Source organism: Ovis aries, chromosome 17, assembly GCF_016772045.2.
Source record: "Ovis aries strain OAR_USU_Benz2616 breed Rambouillet chromosome 17, ARS-UI_Ramb_v3.0, whole genome shotgun sequence".
In the NCBI taxonomy this organism is placed as follows: Eukaryota; Metazoa; Chordata; class Mammalia; order Artiodactyla; family Bovidae; genus Ovis; species Ovis aries.
Window position 1 is genome coordinate 51,755,558 of NC_056070.1, and position 24,109 is coordinate 51,779,666.

The window sequence follows — 24,109 nt, forward strand, 5'->3', positions numbered from 1 at the left end:
AAGGAAGTTAAAAAACAGATGAGCCCTAAATACAAAGAAACTACGTCCTGAAAGAACAAAAGGTCTGGGCCCTGGCACAGGATAAGGGTCACCTGGAGACGGAGACACAGGATTAACGGGCCAGGAGGACGGGGCTGTTGCCCTTGGAGGGCTGATTGGGCCATGTGCTCCGAAGTCTAGACACAGTTCAACCGGCACTGTGACCAGGAGGCGGCCCTGCTGCTGGACAGTGGGGTGAGGCCCAGTGTCTACCGCAGTGGCCCTGACCTTCCTTGCAGGCAGCACGCTTGTTTCCTATGGCATCAGGCTTGGGCCGGGGAAGGAGGCACAGGGTCTGTCATTTCTCTTGGAGTTTTGCTGACAATGGTTAGTGGGCTCCAGGGTGGGAGAGGAGCCCACTCTGGTCCTACCTGCAGGGGGCAAAGGTCAAGAGGCAGGTACAGAGTGGGGACACTGATTTTCTCTCTAAATTTCAGCCTGAATTTGTTGAAAAACTCAAAGATAACAGTCCCTCTGCCCTGGGAAGAAGCTCATGAGGCTGTGCTGGGGAGGGAAGACTGGATGTGGACTTTGAAACAGGATTATTTAAACATACTTCTGTGTGTGCCTTTCATATGTCTTTTACACAGCTGTCCCCAAAATACGATTCTACATAGGAAAAAATCAGTGAACTCATTTTTCATGGATTTCTTGTTAAAACAATCCAGTAGTTACAGAAGGACTCAGGCGCCACAAGGCAGGGGCTGGGGACAAGAGGGAGTGAGTGGGACACTTGAGAGTCAGCACCCCCCAGGGCCCAGTACTGGGCCAGTGGGAGGCACCAGTGTGGCCGTGTCCAGAGGACAGCCAGCTCCCCCACAGAGAGGCACAGGCTGGGAAAGGAGACGAGTGGATGCTCCAGAACACTGACTTGGACCTAGACACACTCCGCACAGGCTGGCTGTGAAATCAAGACCAAGCCCCTGACTGAGCAGGAGAGAAAGCCATGCACACCCGTCAAGGCGGTGGCAGACAGCAGCCTCGCCCTCAGACCCCACAGCAAGCCAGCTGCCATGGCGCGCCGTGTCTGTCTACATGCTGTGGCTCCTATCGCGCATTAAGTGTAGATAACCCCACTCTACAGTAGCCGGCTCTAATAGCCCAGTCAAAGCTACGTCAACAGGGATCAAACTAACTTCCTATCCAGAACCAGACCTGTCAGACCATATGGGCTTTTGGTTCTGACATTCAGAGGGACAAGGGCATCCTTCCTGGAAAAGATAAAAATGAATAAAAAAAGAATTGGAAGGAAGACATTCCGATGCCTCCAGCGTCAACCAAGGCTCCTACTACCAATGGCAGTGGGCTGCACCAGCCATGTGACTCGTCTCCTCCCCACGTGCAGAGCAGGCACTTGCGTCCCAGGGCCTGGAGAAGGTTCTCAGAGACTATCAAAGGGCTGTAGCTCAGATGAGGAAGCCTCAGACTAGTCAGGGTGAAAGAATCCCAATCAACTCCCAGTCTCTTAATTACTAGGAAGTGTTTTACAGGAAGATCCCAGTGTTTCCAGTTGCCCTAACACATATTGGTTCATGCCATGCTGTTGAGTGTTTGAGACCTAAGTGATACTCAGAGAATCCAGCCCACCCAGAAACAGGCCCAGAAGAAAGGTGTCCCTAATGCCAACAGTCCTGGAAAGTGAACTCAGATGCAGGATCAGCCTGTGCGAGAGTGCACGCACACGTTCCACAAACACTCAGCCCCCAGTACTTGCTGGGCAGTGGGCTGCCCTCTGGAAGATCCTGTGATGAACAACACAGCCGTGGCTTCTGCCTTTGTGTGGCAGACAGTCTAGCAGGGGAGGCAACGGGCTCAGTGCTGTGCAAGTGGTGCTGTGGCTGAGCAAGGCCCTGGGGACACAGCTGCACGCCTGAGGGGCATCCCAACTGGCTTCACATCAAAAGGAAGACGTCCAGTAAACTCTACTTTTAAACTGAAACCAAAAGGAGGAACCCTTTTGGAGGAACTCACCCTGGGGAAGGGCAAGTGTCTAGAGATAGCCAGGATGACCAGCCCTAGCAGCACATGGGAGGCAGAAGGGCGGGGTGGTGGGCAACTCTGCCCCTCTCTTAGCTCTACCAGATTATGGTTTCCTGTGTGATGGGAAAGGGTGCTTTCTTAGGATAAAACTCTAGGATTTGAAATCGAAGGGGAGTGGGGAGCAATAGGCAATAATGTTCTGTCTGGAAACAGGAGGGGAGGCTTTCTAACTTACATGTAGCTTCTGCCATGTCCACATGGCCTCCGATGCCATAGGAATCTGTCCCCAGAGCCTGGTCAGTGAGGGAGCGAGGCTCCTCGTTGCAGGACTGAGACAAAGCTGGCCTACTGTGGAGCGTATACACCTTCACTCACCTGTCCCCACCACGTCCCTTTCCACAGCAGCCGTGACTTTAATGTCCCCCCAGATTACCACAAACCCTGCCAGGAAATCATCTGCTAGCGAGTCTTAAGACTGCATACCCTCTAGCGGGCCAAGACTATGAAGAAGCTCCAGCCTCTCATCCTCACCACCAAGAAAACATTTCAGAAAGATTACACTCTTCTGTAGACACCAAAGCCTATGAAACCTACCACCCATCCGACAGCCTAGTCCTGAGAGCAAGAGTCTCCATGCGGCCCCGGCCCCGTGGCCCCAGCAGCCCTCACTCCTTCATACTCAGCCCACTGAAAGCTGCCTCTCCCCCAAGAATGGCACTTTCTGCCCTTTGTCATTCTGCAAAACACACACTTCGCAGCTCTCCCACTTATTTACAGCGTGACTTTAAGCAAGTCATTTAAGCCTAAGACTCAAAGACCTTGAACATAAAAGAGAAATGATACTCACACCTCTATCTCTCGGGGCTGTTACGAACATGAAATGAGACTGTGCACAAGCCCAGGCTCCGTGTGCACGCCCCTCTGATCTTTTCCTCAGCTTGCTGCAGGTCGGGAAGTCTTGCTGTTCACTGGAGGGCAGCTTCAGGAGCCTGCGGTGCTCAGCCAGTGTCCGGTTACCTCCCTGCGTCCGTCCCCTCTCTGGACCATGTGCTCATCCCTATTCCGGATCACCTCTCCCTGTCAATGCAGCACTGAGGAGCCAATAATTCAGTGCTCTATCCTCCTGGGGTGAAAGCCAAGTCCCCAGATCTTTCTCTTGAGTTGGGGAAAATACTCATCAATACTGGCTATAGAATGACAAAGAAACTCTTTTCCCTAAAAATTCCTCTTGTATCCAGTTTCGTAGCTCAGAATAAGGCTTGGTCATGGTATCCATCACTTTCCTGCCCCCTTTCTCTGTGTCTCTGCTACCCACAGAAATGGTAAAAGTGTGCTCTAAAATATGCCCTGCACATTCTGCTTTCCTCACTCACTCCAGGTTTAAGGCTCCTCCTCCAACACACTAAGCCAAGAGCCTGACAAACGGCCTGGTTCACCGTACAACCATGCTCCAGCAATAGGCAAGAGGTCAGATGCCTTCAGGGTTGGGTAGGGAATAGAACCATGTGCTCTTGTCCACTTGAAGACATCAGGGGTGAGTGGGCCCCTCCCACCTACTCTCCCTTAAAAGCATTCACTCCTACAAATACAATGTCATCAGGCTGAAAGTGGTCCACCAGCTACAAGCTGAGTCTCTTGCAAAAAACCCAACCCATGAGCAAGGGACCCCAAACAACCATCCAATCCTGGGAGGCTCAGTTCTTTGCAGCTGCTGTCCTAGACCAGCAGTTCTCAAAAACCAAGACTCTTGAGGATTCCAGACCCTTACAAAACAAGATCAAATGACTTTCAAGATAATACTAAAACGTTGCTTGCTTTTTTTCACTGTGCTGGCACAGGCAAATGCACTGGCTGGCCAACGTGCCCACTCTTTAGGCTTCTCACACAAAACCCTGTGGCAAAGGCACCAGTAGTTGAAAGATTCTTCACCTCCAGGGGTTCACAGCAAAAAAAAAAAAAAAGCTCCACTTAAGAATACCCTTGAAGAAGCAATAAAAAATAATTCTTTAAATCTAGACCCTTTTATTATAACATCTATGTTAAACATATGTTCATTATTTATATTGATATGAAATACACACATATTTTAATGTATATTTATCATATTCCTGGTTAAAATGGAGCTACATCAGGTCACGTACCCAAGCACAGTGTTGTCTCAAGGAAGAATGCTTGTCTAACTGTCTGACCTGCAAATTCAACCGGCCTCTTCTCGATAGAACGTCATTTTTACTTGAGTGACTACACACTTGCTCTGCAGACTGGGGTGCAGACACCTCAGATAACAGGGAACTGATGGCATTTATTGCCAACTGTCAAATCTGAGCTTTCTAATGAAAACTAGAATCTGGGAAAACTCCTGTCTGTCACCATGGGCTCTCTAGTCTCCTGAGACTTGGAAGACTGTTCTGATGAAAACGACAGTAACACTAACCATGAGTTTTCTGATATCATACATAATGAAATGTATGAACATTTTCTGCCTCTGCAAAAAGTGAGCTGATGTTGTCCAAACGAATCATGTGTCAGGTAATACATCATCGTGGGTAAAACATCTATTCAAAGTGCAGGAAGAGACCAGGAATTTTAACACAGGATTTCAGATTGCACACTGCAAATAATCTGCAGGAAACCACCATTTGTCAAGTTTGGTATCAGGTCACAAAGGAACTCACAAGTACCTGAAAAGGCTACTGAAACCCCCTTTTCAGTTCTAAAACAACACATTGCAAGAGACTGAGCACAGAAGCAGACATAGATATTTATACCACTCTGCCTACTAAGTGTTTTTTGTTTTAGAAATGTATTATTTTCATAAAAACATCATCTGTGTTAATGTGTAATGAGTTTATCATTATTTTTAAATTAATACTTTTGTAAAATTTTAGTCTTCATTTCTATTATAAGTATTGATCCCTGTAATTCACATAGACAGAAAGCCCTTTGAGGTCCTTAATAACACTTTTTAAAGTGTAAAAAGATCCGAAGCCCAAAAAGGGATTGAGATTCTATCTCAAACTCACTTTTTTTAAGGCTGCAAGTATGGGAACAAACTATAAGATGAACAGTTAATTGTAGTCAGTCATTTCTATCATCAGCCATCATAATTCTGGGTGTAAGATACTATAAATGTAATGATACTCCTCTAAAGTAACCCCAAAGTCAAGTTTTGTCCATAAGAAGACTGAAAAATAAACACTACAAGAAATAATTCATTTTAAAGGATTCAGAAGTTATCCCATTAGGCAGCAACCCCTGATGTGTTCCTGTAAGACCTTGATTGATCTCTGGCCCAAGGGCCTTGTGATTTTTTATTATCTTACACGGTTCTCCCTGGACATGCCAGATGCCGCTGTTAGTGAAGAGAGAACATGGAACCTGTCCCCAGCCATAAGGAAGTCCCCGAAGTCAACTAGCTCAGACATTACTCTGGCCGCAGTACTACACCAAGGTACCTCTACTTGACCCTCTTCTACAAGTCTTGGAACAAAAGATAAATGTAAAGACTGTTTGGGTGCCTAGTGTCTGCGTATTGCCAAGGAACAGGGCTAAGAAGTTCAAGGCCACCCCTCTCTGCATGCCACAAAGATCTGGGCAGACAGCAGAGGCAGTGTCTATCTCCTCACTGACCCCACTACACCTTCAGAAAATTCCAGTCTAAACTACACATCACACAAGGTAGTGTCGACCTAGATACTCAACTCCATGGGCCCAATCCACTCATCTTTGCTCAGCTATCTACCTCAGAGTAACTTAAATAAGCAGTCACCCGTCACTCACTGATCAGGACTCTGAATGCCACATTCATTCTATTTTGTTTCTATGCCACCATCAGTCCTCGAATGGAAGACACAGCAGCCTGGAAGACACCCACGCTGGCTGCCCAGGGCAGGCTCATGTCCCCAGAAAGCCTTTCCAATTTCCAACACTTTTCTCAGTACCTCACTCCTAAGCTACCAAGGCCACTTTTCCTCATTCTGGTCCCTCTGCACATGCCCTGGGCTGCCTCAATGGCAACAGGTCACAGGAAGCCCCACCTTGTAAGGTCCTAGACCTCTCACCTAGGGGCTGGCTTCCCCTAACACTCTACAGAAGCCACTAAGGCCTCCACCTGGTTTACTCCCCACACGTCTTCACCTGCCCTTGCTGACAAATCCCACGGCCAAGCCCCAGCCGCCAGGCCACTCTTTTGAGCTGGTGCTCTCACTCACACAGGTGAACGTAGGCTTCCTCGTCTTTCCAGGCTAACTTCAGCTGAGAGCGGAGCTTCACTTACAGTGATTCAAGCGCATATTTCTCTCCTGAGCCTAAATGTCCTGCGGTCAAATCCCTCTATAGCCTCAGAACGTGGGCTGGGCTTCTATCCACCCCGGGGCCCGTGCAGGTGCTTACACACCGCACCTTGTCACTGGAGCGCCATGACCTCGGAGCAGGGCTCCTGAACTAGTCAGTCAGTCACTGGCCGCTGGCTACTGTTGGTGCACATCTACTCAGCAGCACACCCTCACCTGTATTCCCACACTCCCGACCTGGCGCCGGAGCGGCTCTTCCTGAATACACCACTGATCATCAGTAGCCTGAGTAATTCAGAAGGACAATTTCCCCAGCGGTGGTGAGGTCAACTTTTCAGATCAGTCAAAGGAGGTTCTGACTGAGCAAGAGTCTCCAACTCAGCTTTAACAACAAGTGAATTTCAGGACACTTTGGATGCCTTCCTCTTGCTTCGCTCCCTCCAGCTGGTGAGAAAAGACTCTGATCCAGTATGAGTCCTGAGCACTAGAGGAGAACCTTGACACTGGTGCCCTTCAGTCACTTGGCCAGGATCTCCCAGGGAGGCCACTCTGTCCCTACCCCACCCACCTTTCCGACTTGGGGCCCCAGGTGTGTGGGCTCCTCTGTCCCGCTATTCCTGCCCACATGTCCCGAAGCCCTACACACTGAAAGTTCTAGGTTCCCTGCCCTCGCCCTTAACAAAGTCCAGTGGCCAAGGACGTGAGCTCTGGGTTTTACTGAGCTGTAGGGAAGAGAGCCGCTTTCCCTCTGTCCTTGGGATGACTGCTCTTTGTGTGACTTGGCCTAATGATTCCTAATGGAAAAAAGATAAAAGACAAAAGAAACCATGCCAGATTTTTCTTTAACCAGAAATTATCTCAGAGACTATGAAATGAGGTCTGGAAAAGGGCAACAAGTATGGAGGGAGTGATGCCAAGTTTTCTTCTGAGTCTGCAAAGAACAACTGCCTGCCCGTGTGATTTCGGTGATAAAAGCATGACACAGGGACGCACTCCTCCGTTCCCCTCCAGCCAAGTCCTCCCACAAAAATGACCTGCAAAGAGACACAGCAGGGTGTGGGCCTGGTGCTGCCATTCGCTATGTGACCCTGGCTGATCTCAGACTGATCTGTAAAAATATGGATAATAATGTCTACAACACTCGGCTGTGATAATTAAAGAAGATAATAAGTGTGAAAGTACTTATCAGGGTGCCCGCAGCCTCGCTGAAGCCAAATAAATATGAGTTTCCTTATTTCCCTTATTTTAATTAATGCATGACACACGCATTCATTTGCCAAGAATGTCATTTCACAGAGAGAGGCTTCCCGAGGCCCGGCGGTGCCTCTCCCTGTAATTAGGGTTCCTCCTTTGCTCAGAGTCAAACGCTGCTTTCTCACCCTCGCATCTGTCTCCGGCGCCTCCCAGCACTTTTCCCTCTTGACCCTCTATTCAAAGGATCGTTTTAAAACACGCCTGACTGCAGTGACATCTCCCCTCACTCTGAGCTCCCCCACCTCTCTCCTGCTCTTGAACACTGTACACAGAAATGACCGCCGGACAGGACAGAGTGTGACTTGCTTCGGTGATGTATCACCTGAGTACCCACATACAAGGCTCAAGTTCATCTTATCTATCTGGTAAATAAGTAAACATCTCTATACATTAGGAATCATAATAATTTGGTGGGTGGAACACTGGGCTTGCATGCAGTCCTAAGTTCAAATTCCTGACCCGTCACTAAACAGCTGTGTGACCACAGGCTGCTCACGCACCCTTAGCTCACTCATCCACAAAATGGATGGTAAGACCTGGCATTAGTCATTCCAATGCTCACTCTCACTCATACCGTGTAGCTTAGAGGCCTCAATCTCATTCAGCCCTCGAGAAGGAGCAGTACTGATGGGGGGACTGAAAACAAAACCTCCCCAGTTCACAATGAGGACCCTCAGTGCCCGAAAGGGCCCAGCTAAGTAAAGGAAGGAGAAACACAGCCTGGACCCAGGGGACCTCGAGAGAAATGAAAAGTGGATTTTTAACAGGCCTGTCTTGAGTGACACTAGGATTGGGAGTGCCACAACAGCTGGCAAGTCAAAAAGTTAACAGATTTGGGATTCTAATTTTTAATTGTTTAAAAAAACACATAATAAAACATACCATTGCTACCATTTTTCAATGTAGAGTCCACAGCAGTGTTAAGTATGTGTGTGCGAGCGTGAATCATCTCCAGAACCTTTCCATCTTGTAAAACTGAAACTCTGTGCCCGTTGAACAACTCCCCCTTCCATTCTGCTCTGTTTCTATGAATTTGCCTACTTTAACTATCTCAGATTCTGGCTACTTTTACACCTGGGTCACTGCTTGTAACTTGTTTTATTCGGGAAACCAAGGTGAGTGTGACTGGGGGAGATAGGTCTGTGGAGCAGGCTCCCTCAGAAGCACAAACCTTGAAGGCAGCTCACAGCTTAGCTGCTGCCATAATCCCAGGCTGGATGCTCTCTGGCAGCCAGAATTCAGGATTAGCATGGCTAGAGAGGCATCACCACCCCTCTCTCAAAAAGGGCCCAGAAACAGTTACAACAAACAGCACAGAGCTTCAACATTCAGGCTTTCGACTTGGGAAGACTGACACCCGAGGGGGATCAGTGTCATTGTAGAAACGTGTGCTGGCAGACGACTACCAAATGTGGCCAGTGGCCTCAGTAACACTCCTCAAGCCCAGGTACTCTAGGCAGAAATGAGCACGGGACTGAACTGGAAACACAACACACACCAACACTTCACCATTAGCTAGGCCTGTGAAGCCCGTTCTGATGCAGCATTTCACAGTGGGACTGCATCACACGGAGACCTTCTTTTTCCTCTGTTAGTGGAAACCTTGAACTTGAGACCAAAGCAGTATGGAAAGAACAGGACTTCACATAAACCGAGGCCTGTATCTCTGGTCTGGCCACTCACGATAAAGAAGGTTGGCTGGGGGCACCCAAGTCAGCACCAGAAAGGAGACAGACAGGGACAGCGTAGAGAGAAAACTCCTTTGCTGCCGTGCCCAGGCAGATTTGCCCAGGCTTCCAAACAGGGCCGGGGCTGGCAATCAATTCAGCTCCCAGAGAAAGGGACGGGAGCGAGCTGGTCAGGTGCAGCCCCCACCTTCCCACCCAGGCCCTGCAGAGTCAAGAAGGGAAAGACACCACACCTCCCCCTGCGCTTAACTTTCTCACCAGGTATAGTAACTACACCCACTAGGACAGAGGCCACTGAAACTCCTTTATCTCACCCAGCCAGTGCTCCTTGTGTGGCTGGGAAGTGAAGTCAGGGCTGGGAGTGGCCTGGAGCTGAAAATTCAGTCTCTGGCAGTGAAGGGGGAAGACAAGAAGCCACATGCCCCAGGCCAATAGCTACCAAGACAGGCTTCTCCTTCCTCCTGCTGCCCAGCTGTAGATGTCAAGGACATAAAGTTTTCTCACGAATGTGAACCACAGCAATCCAGATTATGGGTTCAACTGGAATATTTTGGATTTCAACAACGACCAAATGAAGAGGAACAAATACCTGTCCTATATAAAATACATGTTGTCTTCTTGAGTTGAGCTGAAGAAGGAAAAAAAATTATTTAAAAATGATCACAAATCCACAGGTTCAAAAGAAAATGAAGGAAAAAATGCTTATGCTGGAAATATGATGCTCTCAGAATTATATCTGCACAGAGACTGATGTAACATCCTGCCCAAGGTAAGAAGACTTCCAGGAACTCATATTTAAGGAGAAAGCTGATGTTCAGGCTTTGTAAACAAGAAAACACCAGAAACACACAGAGTAACAAACTCAGCTCAAAATCAAGTTGTGATATCTCAATGAAGACAGGAACAATGGGAAAGACAACCAGGAGACCATCAGTCCAGAAACCAGGTTTCTGATCCAGAGTCCTTCAGGACAGCAAAGGGAAGTGGAACAGCCAAAGGAAAGCTTTAATAACTTTAATGGCTCACATGAAATTGAGAAAATTAGACTCCAGAGGTACAAAGAGGAGCCCCAGATGGGACAAAGATGCTTCTGCTGACTTCAGAGTTAAGGAAGGGTGCCTAAGGTCTACAGAAGTCAAAGCCAGATCCAGGCAAGAGCATAAGAAAAACCATGAGTCAGGGAAACTTGCTTCCTCATTGAGCCCTAAAGGGAACATGCTTAGAAAGAACTCCAAAGACATTTTGGTTTAGAAATAGTTGAGGGTGATTCTCCATCTACAAAAATGGTGAAAAAAGGGGAACACTTACCACAGTGACAGAAATCAAAACCCCCAAGACATTCCAGAGGAAGAGTCAGGGCCCACAGTGGCTGAAGGGCAACAAGAGCCTTGGGATCCTGCGGGGTCAGAAACATGTGGAGAGAAAAGGAGAAGGCATGTATCAGGGATGACTGAGGATCACCAGGCTTTTCAAAGAACTGAGTATTCTAAATATGGGGCCCCAGCTGACCCTCTTATAATCAGGACTTATTCTAAAATGTGGAATTCAAGGCATGCAGGGCCAAACAGATGATGAGAAAACCCAAGAAACTCTATAAAGGAAAAGCCAGGAATGTCTACACAACTTCACTTCAAGACGCAAGAATCCTAGTATCATAAATAGCCTCGTTAGGAATTTATCCACACTGAGTTCTAGGTTCATATTAGAGACCCAATAACTGACTGGGATTGGCTGGAATCCTAAAGAGTCTTAATCATTATGTGAATCAATACTGTTTTACTCTTTTTTTTTCCGGGTGAGAGGGTGCTGAAGAAGTAGGGACTGAAGGAGGGTTGAGCTCGTTCATATCTTGGTTTTACCACATGCTGGCTGTGCAGCCTTCACCTCAGAGGTTAAGAATGGGGTTAATGAAGATAAGAAAAAGCACCTGACCTTGTAAAGGACCATTATAAGGCAGTTTGAGGGTTAAATAGGTTAATGTATGACAAGTATTTAAAATAGGGCCTAGAAAATGTTAAGGGCTGAACCATGGTTAGCTATCATTATCATTATCTTATTTATTCCATCTGCTCCCTCCCCCTCTGCTATATTCTAGAAGTGCTAAGAGTACTTTGGGTATAGATTCCAAGACCTACTTTAAAGTTTGAGGAAATCGCTTTTCCTTGGGAAATTTGATGGCATACTGAGGAAGTCAGGTATCACCGCTGCCATGTGACATTCAGATGGGACACTTCATTTGGAGACTCTGGGGCTGGTGCTTACTATATGTCTATATAGCTGCCCAGAACTTTGAGAGGAAGGAAACATGTGAATGACATGAGGTTCAAGTCCCAACTCTGCTAACAGCCATTTCAGCAGAAATCACTGATATAAGAAATGGAATCCTACAGGTCGCCCTGAGTGACCCTGCAATATCTGAGACTGAATAAAATGGGGAGAAAAGGGGAAAATGAAAATGCTTTCAATATATTTAGGGATTTCAGTTTCTCTACAGGAACAAAGTGTTGCCTTGGAATGAAGGCTGTTAATAGGATATACTTTAAAGGATAGAGACTTCAAATGGTTTTGACAGGGGGCCAGGTTTTTTCTTCCTTGCTGAACTATACATGCCAATCATGGTGCCTGCTGGCCTGCAAATCCTACTAACGGAAACTGCCTCAGCTTTAAGGGTAGGTCCAGCTGCCATGGACCACATGACTGCTCCATCTCATGTCACCAAAGCTTCTGAGAGCAGGTGCAGACACCTGACCCATGAGCTTAACAGTGACCTCTGCTGTGGCCTGGAATAACAGTAAAAGCTGCAACAAAGTCACATTCCCAATCTCTCCCTCAGGAATCTAAACAATACTAAGAACCAGGTGATGAGCCATGAGAGATGAAGCTGAAAGGTTAGGATATACAAAGGAGCTGGAGTGGCCATGTGCAATCACAGCAAACCAAAGTCATGAGGGAGTAGAAACTCTAAGTAAGGTAGAAAAAAGACGGACAGGATAAGGGAAAAGGATAAGCCAGATGGCAGCAAGAGGAAAAAGACACAGAGGAAAGACAGCAGCCCTGAGACCCCACTGTCGATGGGAGAGACTGCTTCTCTGAGCTGCCTTAGCCTAGCGAAAGCTGCCTAGCTTTCTGGCCTAAGCACATCCTTAATGTCATATCCTGTTTCCTAAAATGGAATGGATCTCTGCTCTTTGTAACAAAAAAAGAGCACTAACTGAAGCAGTTACTTCAGCTCCCTTGAGAATGGAGTTTTCCCAGAAGGTAGCTCAGTGCCTCCAACAAACAGATTTCAGGCAAGTCCACCCCAGCCAGACATGCCTCAACATCTCAGCAGAAGAGGGGTATCTCATTCCCTATGAACCTTCAGTACAGGCCCCAAAGCTTATGAGCATCTTAATGGCCCATGAAAATGTTTGGAGACCTGAAAAAATAGTTATTGGATGTAAAATATGAAAAGAAAGTAGTAAAATCAAAGTTAATAAATGTTTAATGCCTACAACTAGTCAAATGAAGCTTAACTCTCAGTTCTGTATAAGCTACGTTTGCATGGGATATGGGTACATGTTTCTGTTTGACATGTGACATGCTAAAGGTTGCCAAAGACAGAAGTGCTGAGGCCTTCAGAGGCCTGCAAACCAGTCCTGCAGAACCAAACATGCTTGGGCATAAGCTGGAGCATGCCCACCCTACCCTTTATAGAAGCTTACATGTTAAATATTATGCCTTACTATTAAAACTGAGCAGTGTGAAGTTAGAAATCAACCCTCACCCTTTCAAATTTAAACAGACTGTAATTTTAGCGCTCCTGAGTTAGGAGTCTATTATTTTTTCTTAATGAAATATTTTACAAAAGGGAAACAACTTCTAGTAGCTGTCCTATGAGTTTTACCAAAAAGAAGGGAAATAATGTTGTTCAGGTTGCAAATGATCCTGTACATTTAAAGGCCATCTGTCAGAATAATAAATCAAAAACTGATCACAGGTACTCTCTTCTTGTTTAAGAGTCCCCTCAAATGTCAGGAACAGATCTGAACATTCTCTTCCATTTGGCCAAAGTCTCCCTCTCACTGGGCTTCCCTGGTGACTCAGACAGTAAAAAAAAAAAGAAAAAAAAAAATCTGCCTGCAATGCAGGAGAATCAGGTTCAATCCCACTTGGGAAGCTCCCCTGGAGAAGAAAACTGCAACCCACTCCAGTATTCTTGCCTGGAAAACCCCATGGACAGAGGAGCCTGGAGGGCTACAGCCCATGGGGTCGCGAAGAATCGGACACGACTGAGCAACTAACACTTTCACTTTGAAAAAAACAGAAGGGAGCACAGAATCTTACACCTGAAAAGCACAAAGGCAAATATAATTCTCTTTCTGCAGTCTGCTCATTCGGGCTCTTACTGCATGAACACAGACAGGCTCTCCATCTGCTCCAGCTGTGGCAACTTCCCCTCCCCATTGTCTCTGCCGGCCTCCCCTCCCCGCTCACTCTACACCTCCTGGCCCTGCCCCACACACCGCCCCCCCCTCCCGGCACCCCACTACATCCCACCCCCACAACGCCTCCTCCGCAAAACTGTTCCCTAGGAACTCCCTGGTGGTCCAGTGGTTAGGACTCTGTGCTTTCACTGCCAAGCACCCAGGTTCCAGCCCTAGTTGGGGAACTAAGATCCAGACACCTGCGTGGTGTCCAGCCAAATAAAACAAAACAAAAGTTCCCCTCCCCTTTAGAGCCCAAGAGCCTTCTTCACGGTTCACTGACTCTAATTTACACGCATCTCCTCCATCCGCAGTCCTCTGCACTTCCTCACCTCTCCTCAGGCCTTGACCTCCTCTTTTATTTCTTCTTTCTAAACGAGTGTCTGCTAAAGGTATGTCCGCACTCCATCTTTTTTTTTTTAAGCTCAACCTCCTGGCTTGAATGAGAACCATTTCCACAATGACAATTCCACATTCTCTCATAACAGGAATCCTTCCCTATCATCACACAGTGAACTGAAAATCACTAATTCACCATCTTCTAAGACCCTGTAAAAGGCAACATCTTCCCCAATAACTCTTCTAAGCCAGGAACTTTGAAGTCAACTTCCCCTGCCCCCCCTCACCCACACATCCTTCCACTGCATCTGATCTCTGCTTCTTTTCTCGGCATTTAAACCCAAGCAAACTCTCTTCTACCTTAAGGAAAACCAACACGTAGCCGTCTCTAGCTGCCATATATTTTCTCCATCTCCCCATCCAGGCTTCTTAGAGACTTATTCTCCCGATTTCTATCCTTTCATTTCCCATTCATTCCTCGACCCACCACTACACCGCTGAAGTTCCTCTTGGCACCTTCTTTCTCATGCTGGACACTCCCTTCTATGACTCCACTCTCACTACACCCACTGGTATCCTCAGTCCGCTTGGAGACTCCTGCCCCTCCCCAAGTATTAGCATTCCTGTGGGTTCCATCCTGGCTCTCCTCTGCTCCCTACTCAGACACGGAACAGTTCAACCATCTATCTAGTCCACCGGTTCTTAATTCTAGCTGTTAAAGAAAACCTTTTGTAGGAGTCTGTGTTTTAACTGTTCATAAGGCCTCCAGAGGGCACTCAAACACTTGCTCATAAATCTTCATGGATATTTAGGCTAAGGCATTAGAACTTACAGGGAATTTCACAGTTGATTATTACCTCTAACTAGTTACTGAGCACCATGAAGACTGGTACAGCCAGCTTTCTGCAGGTTCCCCGATCCTAACTGTGAGTCTGGGGGCTTATCACAAGGTCCTAATTCTATCATGATAGAGAGATACAGTGATAAGTTACTGAATACTAGTTAACCAAAAACCTGACTTGTGTTTGCTGGCTGACGCCAAGTACTTTGAATCACTGAAACATTCTTAAATCCTATCAAGCTTAATCCTACCCATTTGAAATGCACATCTAAAAATAATTTTGAAAGCCAGAGGGACATAATGGGGTTTACTCTGAGGAAAGAGAGTTCAGATTTTTTTTATGAATTGTTTTATCATCTACCTAAAGAGGCAGAAGTTATAACCTTCGGGACAGAGGATTGCTCTAGCTGGAACAAGAGCTTCCTCCCAAGATTTGGCACATTACTGTGGAAGGCAATGCAAAATAAGCTGTGGAAATAAGATATGACTATTTTATGAAATTGAAGCTTATAAAAAATAAATGAGCTCTAGAATAGCTTTATTGAATTTCTTATATCAGGTGACACAAGAGACACTGCATATTCTCAAGTTAAAATAAAGCTGTAGAAATGCTTTAGTGTCAACAACAGAAATTACTGCTTTTTCAAATTAAACTTTGAATTCTACTGATACGACTCCACAGTTACATTTCATTTTTTAAAAATTTCCCTTCTTCCAACCTCTTCCATAGCATGAGTATCTACCATAGCTGTGGGTTAGCTGTGGTAATTCTTTACACCTAGGCTAAATGATTTTGATTTACCAAATCTAGGTTGACTCTTTATCCCTTTATCACATCTCTGAGCCATTAGAACCTACTGTCTCTGCCAGTTCTGGGAACTTTCTCCTCAGCTGCCAGAGCAGCACCCTCCCCTGAGAACCCCACCTGCCTTCACCACCTGGAGAATCTGCCCCTGTGGGCCCTGCAACAGGAAGTGGGTCAGCAGCTGACCCAATCAGATGCTCGTCCCTGAGAGTTCGGAACTGGGAGGTGGAAAGCCAGGGTCTACAAAGTGAACTGAGAGGGACAGTAACTCGGAAGAGACACAGGCAGAGAGAGCTGCACCGGCTCCTGTGATGCTCCAGACGCTAGCGGGCCTCAGCTAAGACACAGCGTGGGGTGCCATGGCAGCCTCCTCAGAGAGCCCCCTGCGCTTAGGCCACTTCAAACACGTTTTTTTCTTTTAACCAAATGCTCTCTGATGAAGACATCTTCCTCCTCTCTGATGAGTTCTTCCACAGGCCCTGTCTCCCCTACTTCTTCCTAGCTGGACCACCCCTCAGCTCTGCTCTGGGCCTCACCTCACTCTGGTCCACACACTGTCACCCAGCCACAGCTGCCATGCCAGCCGTGAGGGGAGGACACTGACTGACTCTCCAACCTCTAGCTATACTTCTGTGCGAGCCTGAATGTTTGTGTCCCCTCAAACTTCAGATATTGAAACCTCAACCCCACTGCAATGGTGTTCGGAGGTGGGGCCCTTAGGAGGTGATTAGCTCATGAGGGTGAAGCCCTCACGATGGGATGTGTGTCCTTATAAAAGAGACCCTGAGAGCTCCCTTGCCCCTCTGCCATGTGAGGACACAGCAAGAAGATGGCATCTATGAATCAGGAGGCAGGACCTCACAAAATATATATGAAAGTCGCTCAGTCATGTCCAACTCTTTGCAACCCCATCGACTATATGGTCCATGGAATTCTCCAGGCCAGAAAACTGGAGTGGGTAGCCTTTCCCTTCTCCAGGGGATCTTCCCAACCCAGAGGTTGAACCCAGGTCTCCCACATTGCAGGTGGATTCTTTACCAGCTGAGCCACCAGGGAAGACCAAGAATACTGGAGTGGGTAGCCTATCCCTTCTTCAGCATATCTTCCCAACCAAGGGATTGAACCAGGGTCTCCTGGATTGCAGGCGGATTCTTTACCAGCTGAGCTACCAGGCAGGACCTCAGCAAACACTAAATCTACCAGCTCCTTGATCTTGGATTTCCCAGCCTCCAGAACCATGAGAAGTAAACGTTTGTTGCTGGAGCTGCCTGGTCTGTGATCTTTTGTTCCGGCAGTCTAAATGGACTAGGACAATTTCCAGTGGCCAGCTGAGCATGTGCAGATGGGTATAGACTCGGCACCACTCTGTGTCCTGGCCTACCTCTGTGCGGAACGGACCAGTATGGAAACATCAGTAGAAACCACTCCAATTATTCAGCCATAACTCACAACAGGATAACTGACTACAGCACCATCACCTGCTCAGAGACGGTCTAGTGCAAAAGTCAATCACAGTATTACCCAAAGTCAGGGTCATGCTGTCTTAAATGGAAGACATCAACAGTCCAGTCTAAGCTAGACAGATACTCCCCAAACTTAACAATATATAGATGTGTAACTATATTCCAAAAATAGTTACCACAGAAACACTGTTTTTAATAATGGATTTATATAGAGCACTCATTCATAGAGCAAAGTATGTATTTGCAGCATAAAATCATTCTTTGCGAATTCTCTCAGGAAGAACCTACAAGTGACATGTAGTTTCTCTATAGCCCTGTTCTGTCAGCACATCCAAAACTCAGTCTGTCATCTCCTCACCAAAGTCAACTCTGTTCTCAGCTGTAGTAAATGGGTTCACTGGTCAGTCAATGGCCTAAGCCAGAACCTGGTTACCATCAACCCTCCTCCTGCTCACAAAGTCTATCTTCCCAGTTGCTCCTGAATTTATCCACCCACCTCACCTACACTCAGCTGTCATTCAGGCCACCGTCTTCCCCCAGGACACTACAAAGCCTCCATGCCTGACTTCCTCTAATCCATTATCCACTGTCATGTAATCTTTCTAAAATGCAAAAGGGGATGTTCATTATCCTGCTTAAAGCTTTTCAATGGGTTCCATTAATTCTCAGTGTAGTTTTCAAATTTATTCATATGGCTTTTAAACTCTGATCAGTGTGAGCTACTATTTACTTCTCCTGGTTCATCTCTCACCATTGCTCACTCCAATTCTAGTTCCAACCAAACCAAACTTCTTCAGGCTCCCCAGACCTAGTCTGATCCTAGGCCTCAACCACTATCCCCATCCCCCGACCACGTTCCTTTTACCTCTGACCCATCACACTTGCTATTCCCTCCATTTACCTTCGGTCTCACCACCAGACATCACTGCCTCTAGAAAGCTTACCCTCACCTCTGGATTCTGCATGACCCCTTCTTTTGTGCTCCCAGAGCCCTTCCAAGTCCTCAACCTCATCTTCACTATCACACTTCTTCAGCTTTGTCCTCCACTAAGCCCCACACTACGCCACATCCACAGAATCCTGCAGGTCCATGGGACACTTGGCAAGGGAGCAAATCTACCTACCCTTGGCATAACCCCGTCAGTTCTCCCACACTGCATGGCTGGAGGTACCTTGAGTTCCACTCTGCTGAGTCACTTGCAGGCCCTACATAATAATCAGGCTCCCCATGCTTCTGCCCCTGGTCCTGTGGCCAAGTCCTACTCACCCTGACTCGGTAAAAGGCAGCGTGCTTTACAACCCAATGCGTGTGTTAGAAACACAAAGAGTTAACAAGAGTCAAACTAGGAAATCCCAGGGCCCACGTTTAAGTTTCTGCATTTATTCTACAGTTATAAGAAATGAGAACTACTTGTATTCTGCATATTGCTAAGAAGAAAACTTCCCTCCAAAAGCTGGGAGCAACAAATATATCACTCAAAAAATATTCACTTTAGAGGATACTTTAATATATGACAGAAGTATTTTTTAAAGTGTACACATCTATAAACCATGCATCTAACAAATGTCCTAGATATGATGTACTTTTAAAAAGTAAATGCTCCATTATAAATGAAATAACAAATTACAGATGCAATGACATATAATTCTGGAAAATAAAAAAGTAGAAAAACTTAAATGTTCCAACATCCTACTACCCAAAGTCCACAATTTTTAAGATTTTCATTTAATTTCCTCCAGACATTTTACCATCATAGATTTTTGTGGAGGGCTTTTGGGACTTCTGTTTAATAAGAGTTTTAATCATATAACGTATACAATTTTGTATCCTGATTTTCTTAACACTGTCATAAGTACTTCAAAACATTTTCTTCATAAATATTTTAATAGCCAATAATATATTACCCCGTGGATAACTTAACCAGCCTGCAAATGCACCCTTAAAAATAATTCTATAATATGTATCTTTTACACATAAAGCCTCTCTGTACTTAAAAATATTCCTTTGATGGGTTCTAGGTGGTTGCTACATCAATGAATATGATAACTTTAAGGCTCTTGATACATATAGCCAATGTAACATAAGTGTGTGACATTTTTGCTACACCCAGGTAAGTACTAGGTCTTAAAACTTTCTGTCTAAATTTCGGCCTTTGTTAACTGAGAAATTGTAATATCTTCATTACAGAAGTAAATGCCGTTTAAAAAAACCTACAACAATCCAAAAGCATGTAAAATAAATATAAAATCAGTCCCAGAAAATTCAATCTCCCCTATTCTCCTCCCCTCAGAAGAAGTAATCACAATATATTTTCCACATATTTTTCTAGACGTATCTCTATTTTCATTCAGAACACACACACACAACCACACACATTATTATTTTGTTTTCTATCTTACAAAAAATGGAACTAAACTTGCTCAAAAATATATTCTAGATATCCATCCAGGCTATGTCAATACATACAAACCTGCCTTTCTTTTTAAAAGCTACCAAACATTCCACAATGTAGATGCAACAAACTTTTTCTGCATTCATCTTCAGCTTTTCCTCTTTATAAGCGACACTGTGACAGACTTCATTCATACTTAAACTTGTATGCTCTTATTAGAATATCCCCAATCCCCTGAAGTGTATCTGCTGGATGAAAGCATATGGCTGTTTTTCAAATTTTGATAAGTTTAACCAAATTGTCATCGGTAAAGGGCAGACTAATTTCAGTCAATTCTAAAGGAAAGCAACCCTGAATATTCATTGGAAGGACTGATGCTGAAGCTCTAACACTCTGGGCCACCTGATGCGAAGAGCCAACTCACTGCAAGACCCTGATGTTGGGAAAGATTGAGGGAAGGAGCAGAAGGGGGCGACAGAGGATGAGATGGTTGGATGGCATCACCAACTCAGTGGAAAATGAGCTTGAGCAAACTCTGGGAGATGGTGAAGGACAGGGAAGCTGCAGTCCAAGGGGTCACAAAGAGTCAGACACAACTTACCAACTGAACAACAACAAAGACTGTATCAGGTAGCTTTTCCTCTACATACTTGGATAGCATTTTAATTTGCCTGAGAGCCATTCCCTCCTCTACAAAATCTCACCGTTTTAATTTCCATTTCCCTAATCACAAGTGAGGCTGAATTTCCTGTCATCGCTTTGACACTTTCATTTCTCTATAAGAACTATTCACATCCTCCATTCATTTCTTAACTATGTCAATTCTATTATCCTTTGTTTGTCTCTCTGTGACCCCATGGACTGCAGCCTACCAGGCTCCTCTGTCTCTGACCTGGGATTTTCCAGGCAAGAGTACTGCAGTGGATTGCTATTTCCTTCTCCAGGAGATCTTCCCAACCCAGGGATCAAACCCAGGTCTCCCGCATTGTAGGCCGACACTTTACCATCTGAGCCACCAGGGAAGTGGCTTTTTATTTTTTGTTGTTGTTGTTTGCACATGTTACCAGAACTTTGCCCCCATTCTGTCAACTTATAATGTTTTTACATCACACAGAAATATCAGCTTTGATGATGTTCAAACTTATCAGTCTCTTTAGATTTGGGGCCTTAGTCTTACCTATTAATAAACTGCTTACCCTAGAAACTTATTTTCCAACATAATAAATTCTCTTATATTTTCTTCTTATACTTTTACAGGTGTTTTTGTCTTTAAGCTCATTCTTTATTGCAAGTCATTTTGAATAATGGGAAGTAGAATCTTTCTTTCTAAATAGTCATTTATCCCTCTACAATGTATCCAACATTATGTCCAATGTATCCAACTCAAAATACCAACTTTATTATATAATAAATTCCTCTCTACATAAATGGGTTACTGGACTCTACTTTGTTCCATGTACCAACCTCTCTATTCCTGCACTCACCATTTACATAACTGTACCATTACAGTATGTTTTGATATCTGGCATAGCAAATCCTTCATCAGTATTTTCCACTTGAAAAATTTCTTGGCCACTCGAGCATATTTAGTCCTCTGGACAAATTTTAGAAGCAATTTATCAAGTGTCCAAAAGTAAGTCTCACTGGGATTTCAACTGGAATTACATTGAAGTTACAGTTTAATTTGTTGAGTACTGCAAGCTTTACAAAGATGCGGTCCCTTTCCAAAACATGTAATGTCTGCCCACTTATTTGGGTTAGCTTTTAAATTCTTCAGGTAAAGATTTCTACTTTTTTCATAAAGCTTTTGTACATTTGTGTGTTACTCTTAAATGTCTTCTGGTTTTGTTGCTGTTGAGAATACAGTCTTACTTTTCTACAGGAATAATTACAAATTACTTGATTATCAGTGAGATTATACATCTTTCTAAATGTCAAACAAATTATATCTATATCCATTGAACTATTGAGCCACATCCTGCAACCATGTGTGTGGATTTTCATTTTCTCATTGATTTGTGTGAGTTCTTTACGTGTTGAAGATATTAACTCTTCACTTATATTTGTCATTACTATTTTAGGATTTTGTTTTTCCTTTCTTCTTAAAGAAGTTTTAAATGTTCATGCAGTCCAATACAGATTTTAACTAATAACAGATGTGAATGTCTCGTGGGTGCCAGGACCTGTACCTCTTTCTCTCTCAACACCTGTATGATGGTATCATTTTCCCAAAATTCCAGTTCAAGTCTGTCTGATGGCTAAGCCTGTTCTCTGTTCACCTCGGCGTGCAGAACTCCTTTTCCCAGATGTTCACCTATTTTTAAGGTTTTTTTTAATGTGGGCATTATTTTAAAAGTCTTCATTGAATTTGTTACAGTATTGCTTCTGTTTTATGTTTTTGGCCCTGCGGCATGTGGGGTCCCTGACCAGGGATCAAACCCGTACCTCCTACATTAGAAGATAAAGTCTTCACCACTGGACCATCAGTGAAGTCCAGCCTAGATGCTTAATACTTACTTCCTCATCTTCTCTGACTTGGAGGGCATTCGTGATGGTTTGTCACTTATTACACTTCTGTACACTTTCATCTCTGGGGTGCTGAATAGGTTCCAGTGACCTGCCCAGATGCTCTGAAGCTAGTGTGACACTGTTTAAACACAACTGGCTCTACAATATGTTCAAACAATTAGATAGACCTTGTTCTAGTTTATTACTCACTATTCTGTCCAGCGCACCTGAAAAGGGGGATCTCTATAGCATTTAAATATCACATCCAGGGATACGGCCTATCCTTCAGTTTAAGACATTCTTCCTTTATCTTTCAGGGTATTGTTTGGTCTCTTCCAGGCAGGTCAGTCGCACTTGTCTTGATGAAGCTGTGTTTACTTGTTTCATGGTTTTTTGCATTGTGATCAGAGCCTGCTTTTTTGCTTTTCCATTTTAGTTTCTGAAAAAGTTATTATTAGTATTCAGAAAGCTATAAATATTATATACTCACTGTGTGCCCAGCTGCTTTCTCAATTTTTTTTGTCTACTATTTTTTTCTGTTATTCTCACTTTTTTTTGGCAAACAGCATTTACAATATTTCCCTTTTCATTTTTAGAACCTCACCTCACTCTTATTTCATGCATTCCTGCTTTGACAAAACTTACCAAAAATATGTTAAATATCCCAAATTCTGACTCTCTCTGATCCTATTCTGTTAAGCACAGTATGAATAGTTTAACATATGTGTGTTTTGCATAAAAAAGTGCATCTTTATGCTTACTTTTAGAAAATAAAAAATTATTTATTTTTGCAAATATCTATTTTGACCTTAGTTTAGCTGGTAGTTTGAAATCAATGTGAACTAGAAGGGAAAGACCATCTCTCTTCTCGACAGACCTCTGACATCGCCTACCTGGTCTTCCCTACTTTCACTCCCCACTCCCACATGCTGCAGGTAGCAGCAGCTGGAATGGTTGTTTAAAAATGCAAATCTGATTAAGTCATTCCCTTGTTTAAAACCCAACCCTTGTAATGGTTTCCCATTTCACTCGGGATAAAACAAAACATCCTTAACCTGCCCTACAAGACCCTACATGATTTGGCCCCCTGCCTAGCCACACTTGCCCCTCACCCACCATAGTCTATCCACAAGTCATTCTTTCAGTTCCTGGAATGGGCAAAGCTTTCCCCCTTCTGGGCCTTCCCACATGCTGTTCCCCTGCCTGGAAAATTATCCCCCATCTCATTCTACACTGACACCTACTCACCCCTCAGATCTCAGCTCAAAGCTTATTTTTGCAAAAAAGTATTTTCTGGGTCCTCGCTCTGCAATCTAAAATTTGGTCCCCTTTTCAATACTTTCTCATAGCCAGTGCTACCTCACTTTCATAGCAGATACCGGTTTGTGATTATACAAGCAGCTGCGTGATTGTGTTTCATTTCTGATCCCTTCTGCCCACATAATGTAAACTAGAAGAGAACAGGGGCAAGCTAACTTTGGTGGCCATGCTAGAAACATTCGTGTACATCTGAATAAAAGAAAAAAACTACCTACATACCTCTTAATTGTGCCTTTTACATCTTAATATGATAACCATCACATTACTGAATATGTATGTAAACTGTTAAAACTCTGATACCGCTGGCAAATTCAGTAAGAATCCACTTTACTCAAAGAACATAAAAACTAACCTGAATCTGTTGCTGCTACAGAAAAACACAAACAAATTTACATCACTAGAAAGTTCTGTTTATATATTATGAGTGTTTTATGTAGTGTTCAATTTGCTGATGCTTCATTCACAGTCAACTAATTTTTATGCCTTATTTTTCAAAGCATGTAAAGCACTACGAAAAATACGCTTTGTAAAATACTCTTTCAGAAGTCTAAAGAGTACTTGATAAAAATATGACAAAATCAGAAATTAAACAGCATTCAAAGTTGGCTATCTGTAGTATTTTATAATATACATATCTGGCCAAAGATGGAAATAAAAATTGTAGTGCAAATTAAAAAATCCCTTCAGATCACAAAATCAACGTTATATACTACTTTATACT

At 44.5% G+C, this 24,109-nt stretch overlaps 1 protein-coding gene across 6 annotated transcripts in view; it reads right to left on the minus strand.

Annotated features, from left to right (window-relative positions):
• The window catches only part of ZNF664 (zinc finger protein 664), a 35,995-nt gene that overhangs the window by 9,206 nt on the left and 2,680 nt on the right, over positions 1 to 24,109 (minus strand). For 5 of the 6 annotated variants that reach the window (XM_060401098.1, XM_042234554.2, XM_042234553.1 and 2 more), the window contains exon 3: positions 10,562 to 10,649. The exons of the other annotated variant lie outside the window; for it this stretch is intronic. The gene's annotated coding sequence lies outside the window, so the exon portion shown is untranslated. The remainder of the gene's footprint in view (positions 1 to 10,561; positions 10,650 to 24,109) is intronic. 6 annotated transcript variants of the gene reach the window in all.